We start from the raw sequence: 7,049 nt of genomic DNA, 5'->3' as shown, positions 1-7,049 counted from the left end.
GTTGCAAAAGACGCCGGGTGTTATTATGCTCCATAAATAGAAGACGTCAAGGTTGGAAACCTTGTCATCATCTTTTCTTTGATTGATGGTCGAGGAAATAAGGCGGTGTGTTGGGGATCGGATGCTCCCTTCCTGTGCAGACTTTGGGATATAAACTTTGTTTCCAATGGTATTCCACCAGCTCGTGCTTGTAACTCCATCGGGGAACACCATATGAGTTTGCGCCAAAAAGGCCCGAAAGATGTTTGTGGAAACCAAGGGCTGATCCTAGATCCCTGGTCGACAGGCAAGATCCACCACCGAGCATTGACGATACTCGCCCCCAAGGCAAAAACTAAAGCTTGTCGGGTGATAAACATCCACTCGTCAAGGGTTTTGTCTAAACACTCGGCGAGTCGCGCAACCTGCACGAGTCAGTCGACGGGTCGCTGTAAATTGGACCATAAAACCTGTAAATTTTGTCAAGGGTTTTGTCTAAACACTTAGTATTGATGTATTAAGGCCAAAATAAGCATTCAAACAACATAATTCATGAGAAATCAAAACCCTAGAAATTTAGTACTTCTCAAAAACGGGTTTTTCATGCAATTGCTACCATAGATAGCCTTATAGTCATGTTCTTAACAGAAAATAAGAAGAAATTTGTTACCTTTTTGGATTGGGCTTGAGAAATTTGAAAGAACTTGAAGAAGAATGATGAATGCTTGAGAGAGAATGAATGTGACGGCACCCGACGAGTGTGGTTTGTGAAAACTGATTCTTAGGGTTAAAACCCTACTTACCCAATGTAAAAGTAATTTCAGATTTATTTTTTTTCTGTAAATCATACCGACTCATCGAGTCGTGGTCAGACTCGGCGAGTCTGGTCGCGAATTCAATTTTTTTCTGAAATCCATGTGGACTCGTCGAGTCGTGGTCAGACTCGGCGAGTCATTTAAAAAAATTTGCCTGATTTTCAAAATTTTGCTGTTTATTGTAAAGCATTTCACCCCACACTTAGCCTATGCACACTCTCAAGCAGACATGTCCGATGATTTGGAAGATTAAAATTCAAAAAACGAAGGGAAAATAAATAAAAAAAAAACTAAAAAGTAAAAGAAAGCAAACTCTATATAACGGGTTGCCTCCCGCCAAGCGCTTCTTTTTGAGGAGTCATTAGCTAGACTCCTTCCCATCTACGTTTTGTCATCTTCGAGCATCGGGAACGCACGCCTAACTTTTTGTGATTTGTACTTGGTCTTGTAAGCGTGGATCTTTTTCTTGTAAGCCCTTTTTAATGCATCTCTTTTTCTTTTCATTGCCTCATCTTCAGCTGCTTGGGCTTCCTTTTTTCTCTTTTTCTTCTTTACCCCCTTCTTTTTCACCTTCTCTTGAACCTCCTTCTTTTTAAATTTAATTACTTCACATTCCATGATGGTCCGTGCTTTAGGTTTAGTAGTGAATAGGTGATCAGCTTCCTCCCTCCTTTCCTTTATTTCTTCGTCCTTTCCAGTGCTTAACCCATCTTCAAGATGAACCGTATCAAGACATGCTACCTCGGCGTATTGAACTTTCCTTCCCTTTCCTCCTTCTGTTGTTTGTTCTTCTAAAGAATCATGTATATTATTGCAATCCAAGGTATGTGAAGAACTAGTAACAAGCAAATCTAAGTCGGCCAAGTGTTTGCCCAAATCGACTGGACTCGTCGAGTCCATTAAAGTGACTCGGCGAGTTGGTACGAATTCCATAAAATCTTGGGTTTTTTCTGAGTGGGCTCCTTCCAGTAGCATTTCTAATTCATCCAAGTCCTTGTTAACATCTCCTTCTTCTTCAGATTGTATCACAAACTTGCTCGGATCCTCTTTCATCAAACGTGCAAGCTCTTTTTTTAATATCTCATCATCCAATTGGATCATTGAGACTTCATCAATCTTTTCCTCTTCTTGCTTGATTTCTGGAATAGCTTTAAATGTCACAGCCTCATCACCCACTCTTAATGTCAATGTAGACTCACATATATCTATTAAAGCATATGCGGTGTTCAAGAAAGATCTCCCCAAAATAATTGGAATTTCGGGGTCTTCTTCCATATCAACAACCACGAAGTCTACTGGGAAAATAAACTTGACAACTTTTATAAGGAGATCTTCACAAACGCCTTTTGGATGGATTATTGTCTTGTTCGCCAAATGGATCTTCATATTCACCGGTTTTGGTTCTGGTAAATTCAATTTCTTAAAGAATGAAACAGGCATCATATTGATGCTTGCTCCCGAGTCAGCTAATGCTCGTGTGAAGACCTTATTACCAAATTGGCACGGAAGCACAATATTTCCATGATCACCCTTCTTTTTAGGTAGCTCACTCATCAATACTTCTGCGACTTCAGCCAAATCCTTCCTAGCAGCAAAGAGGCCCTTAAGCAAGTTGAAGTATTTAGGCGTTTGAAGTATTGTTTCCACAAATGGCACATTAACTTGAAGAGCGTTAACATGATTCATGAAGGTTCTGTATGCTTCTACTTTTTCTGCAGGCATGGCTTTGGTTGGGTATGGCAGTGGAGGCTTATAAGGTTTTGAAGAACTGATAGGTTTTTCAATTTCGCATGGACTCGTCGAGTCCAAAGGAGTGACTCGGCGAGTCGGGTCGGGTTTGGCTGGCTCCGATTCTTCTACCTTTTCTTCCTTCTTCTTGGAGATCCTTAGTGCTTCTGTAAATTTTTCTTCACTACTGGAGGTTATGACGCTTACGTTCTCCATTCTTGGATTGGGTTCGGTGTTGCTCGGAAGTTGGCCCGGTCTTCTTTCATTCACTTGATGTGCAAGCTGTCCCAGCTGTTTCTCAATGTTGAGAATGGATGCTTGCTGATTCCTCAACATGTTTCTGGTTTCTTGCATTGCTACATCGTGGTCATTGTGTCTTTTCTCGGACGCGGTTATGAACCTTGTGAGTATATCTTCTAAATTTTCCTTCTTTTCCATCACCGGCACTTCCTTTTGATAGAATCCCCTCTCCTTCTGTTTGTATTTCTCCTCCTTAGCCTTTTTATACTCTTCGTATGGGAGCCATTCCTTCTTCGGTTTCCTCCAATCTTCATCGTATCTATCGCCACTGGAGTAAAATACTTGCACCTTTTTATTTCCGTTCTCGTCTCGATCACAATCCTTGGTGAGGTGGGGGCCGCCACAATTTTCGCATCCAACCCTAATAGCATGGATTGTTTGATCTATTTTCGTCATTCTTCGGTCTAGGCTATTGATTTTAGCTATTACCGCCGCCATGCTATCGTTAACCGAGTTCACTGCTCCACGACTCACTTCGTTCCTCGGATTGTGGTATTCTCTAGAATGCTTGGAGAATTCTTCAATTAATTCCTTTATTTCCGAAGGCGGCTTTCTGGTGAGCGGGCCTTGTGAATCGAGTAGTTGCCTTGTGGTGACATTAACTCCATCATAAAAGATGGAGACCTCTTGTTGGCTATTGAGGTCATGGTGTGGGCAATTTCTAAGTAGGCTCTTGTACCTTTCCCAAGCTTCATAAAGAGATTCTCCGGGTTGTTGCTCGAATTTGGCAATCTCTTTCTTTAGCTTGGCTATCTTGGAAGGTGGGAAAAAATGGTCTATGAACTCTTCTTTCATCTTGGCCCATGTGGTAACGGGAGGAAGTGACTTTAACCAATCTTTTGCAGCTCCTTTAAATGTGACAGGAAGCATGCGAAGAAGCTGGATCTCGCGAGGCACATTGGGTACATTAAAGTAATCTGCCACATCATTTACTTCATCCAAGTGCTTATAGGCGTCTTCATGATCTCTCCCATGAAAAGGGATCTCCTTGAGTTGAGCGAGAATGTGGCCTTTTAGCTCAAAAGTAGCGGTTGCGGGAATTGCAGGTTGCACAAGTCCCGGGCCGGTGTCATCACGCATCCTTTTCTTCCATTCCCCCATGGGGATCTCGTCAATATTAACCATAGCGGTGGCTAAATCGTCTTCAAACTCGGATGTGTGCTCGTATGTGGGCTCGTTTTCTTCCTCGGTCTCCTACTCGGTGTCTTTTTGAATCGGGTCTTCGATTGTCAACGATGCACTGGACGCTCCTGATTTGCTGCTCCTTTTCTTGCTAAAAACGGATTTGAGGTTTTTGAGTGGTGAGTTCTTTGAAGAAGCGGTTTCTCCAACGGTTTTGCCTTTGTTTCTTCTTAATGCGGTTTTTGGATCTTCAAGAGGGTACACCAGAGGAGTATCAGATCCTCGGGTCATGAACCAAATGCAAACAAAACAAAAACGCGTAAAAAGAACAAAAGAAAATTAAACCTGATTCAGCGTCGTACTCGCCGAGTCTGGGCGAATGCACTCGGCGAGTCCAAGGTAAAATCAGGCCTTTTTTTTTTATACCTAAAAACTTAAAAAGAAATTAAACAGAAATTAACTTTGTGTAAGATGAATCTTACACAAAGGATCGATTGAATTAGAATTTTAATGCTAATTTTAGAACCGTTCCCCGGCAACAGCGCCAAAAACTTGATGTGTGTAAAACTCACTTAGTTTTAAACCTACTTTAATTATCAAATAACACACAAAAGGTAGTGAACCTATCAATTGTGGTATAGCTAAATAAGCAGGGTATCGAACACAGGAAACAGCAAATTAAATTAAAAACTAATTCTATCTAAGTTGATTAAGAAATAGGGGTTTTTCTCTAGTTTTACAAGACTAGAAACTTACTAACTATAACTAATTTAAGACTAGAAAATAACAATTTAACTAGATTATATAATTGGAAAGGAACTTCTGTTTAGTTCAACTCGGTTAACTCTATGGTTGATTTCAAGGTAATAGTGCAATGGATTAATTCTTTCGTTGGTTACCGATTCAAGTGATTAGGTTCATGTTCACTATCCTAATCCTTCGCAAATAAACTAACTCAAACAATGGCCAATTGCTTAATTTAATTATATTTACTAGATTAATTATTCGGGTTAAGTTAGACTTGCAATAGCTAATTAATTTATTATTCTTAATTAACCTCTTGTTTGATGGTCATCTTACAAGCTTGCACATGAATTTACTTAATTTTCTTATTAATTCTAGTTTCATATTCATTAATCCTAGACATATAGTATAGTGGTCACATATCATATGAGGTCAATAATCAATAGATGTTCATGCTAATCAATTATCTTCCTATTAACAGAAAATTAATTATTATTCATACACAAGGTTCTTTAGCAAGCTAAAATAACAAAAATTCACCAACTTGGAATTAATCCTACCAATCAATCAAACCATATTGTCAACTTTGTATCCCCAAACAAAAGTCTAAAGATTTTAGTTCATAATTAAAGTAAATAACAGCAAACAAACAAGTTCAAGTTGCTTAATCATATTGACAAAACAAAAGAATAAGTAGAATGATGAAATTGTGCCTTAATTACTTTCGGAATTGAATTCTAGCTTTCTTTGTCGACTTCTAGGGTTCTTCTGGCTTCTTAATCGCAGCAAAACACTTCTAAATCGTCCCAGAACTCCCTTTAATCGATCTGTGGAGTTATCTTTAAATAAGCTATCGGACTCGTCGAGTCACGTGGTGACTCGTCGAGTCCCTCTCACATTCTCCGTATTGCGATAACTATCAGGAATTCCGAATCATTATCCTTCTGATTCCTCGACCGGACTCGTCGAGTAGGCTATATGACTCGACGAGTAGAAACCTTTTTAGTGTTTTTCTTCTTCATTCCATTCTCGAGCTCCTAACCGCTTCTCCTGCTTCCTTTCGCTTCCGAGCTTCATCTTTGGACTGAAAAACATAATTTAACACTTTTAAGTACCTTTTGTCCATAATATGCGATAATTTAGCTAATATATGAATAAAAAACTATACTTAATACACACTAAATATGCACATATCAAAATACCCCACACTTGACTTTTGCTTGCCCCCAAGCAAAACTGAATTTTAACACATTAGAATTATGTAAAACAACTCCAATCTAACCCAACCATTATGCCAAGACCGCAACGCATGCATTTGTGTCTACAATTTTTCCTAAAGAACCTCCCATACTCCAAATACTCACAATCCTCATAAACATTCGCCCACTCACCCCGAACTATGCTCATTTTATGCAACCCTCCGAATCCATCCTTAGAAACCCTCTTTACCCTCAAGGTATTTTTAATTGAGCAACCCAAGCATACATATTCTAGAATTACAACTTTTCGATACCACTATGGAATTCTTTGAATTCTTCACTTTCTTGACAATTTCATCTTTGATATCTTTGAATTCACCACCTTGTATTGACTTTTGGTATCTTCAACTTTTTGGATTTCTTGGAATTTTGATCTTTAGATATTCACTTCATTTGCTCCAAAATTCTTACAACTTTTCTTGTAGTTCTCTCTCTCTCTTTTTTTTTACATGTATACCTCACCTTTTTCACTCAAATCCCTACATGCTTAAGCAGGGGCGCTCAATCTCAACCTTTATTGGCTAATGATAGTGAAGGTTCGCCAGAACGCTAAGCGACGACCAGAATTCACTTGGGAGAGAGAGGATCAGATGAAACTAAAATATTCTCACCTTTTTGCTTAGTTATTTGTAACTACTTATCTGCTTAAATTCTAATTTCGGGATGAAATTCCTTCTAATGAGTTGATGATGTTACAACCCGAAATTTCTATTCTATACAACATGTCAAGTCAATAGAAGTCAGAACAGTTACTGTGAATTTTCAGACTTTTTAGAATAAGTTTGAGTATTTCAATATTTACACTTTAGGAGATATCAGGAGAGAGGATGCCCTAGGGTTTATTGTGCAACAATAAACTTTCAAAACATCAAAAGTTTAGAGTTTACGACCTAAGCAACAGTTTACGGTCGTAAACCCTAATGGGAAGTGGTATAAAAGTGACACTTAGTTATTTTTATCACTTTTTCAACTTTCAAGATCCAAATCCCAAACTCTCTCAAGTATCATCCAAAGATTTTGTCCAAATCTTCTTCTAGTAAGTGTTTCTAACCCTTTCAAGTTAGTATATCACTTAATCTAGAGATTTAACACACTTCTAACC

At 38.8% G+C, this 7,049-nt stretch overlaps 1 non-coding gene across 1 annotated transcript; it reads left to right on the top strand.

The window, feature by feature from the left end:
• Positions 1-3,462: 3,462 nt before the first annotated feature.
• Positions 3,463-3,569, top strand: LOC144999195 (small nucleolar RNA R71). Its single transcript, XR_013660715.1, has one exon. It is a non-coding gene; the product is annotated as a small nucleolar RNA R71 (small nucleolar RNA).
• Positions 3,570-7,049: the final 3,480 nt, after the last annotated feature.

Source organism: Lactuca saligna, chromosome 5 (assembly GCF_052625555.1).
Source record: "Lactuca saligna cultivar CGN05327 chromosome 5, ASM5262555v1, whole genome shotgun sequence".
Classification (NCBI taxonomy): Eukaryota; Viridiplantae; Streptophyta; class Magnoliopsida; order Asterales; family Asteraceae; genus Lactuca; species Lactuca saligna.
Note: the sequence above shows the minus strand (reverse complement) of the source record. Positions and strands in the feature narration are given on the sequence as shown.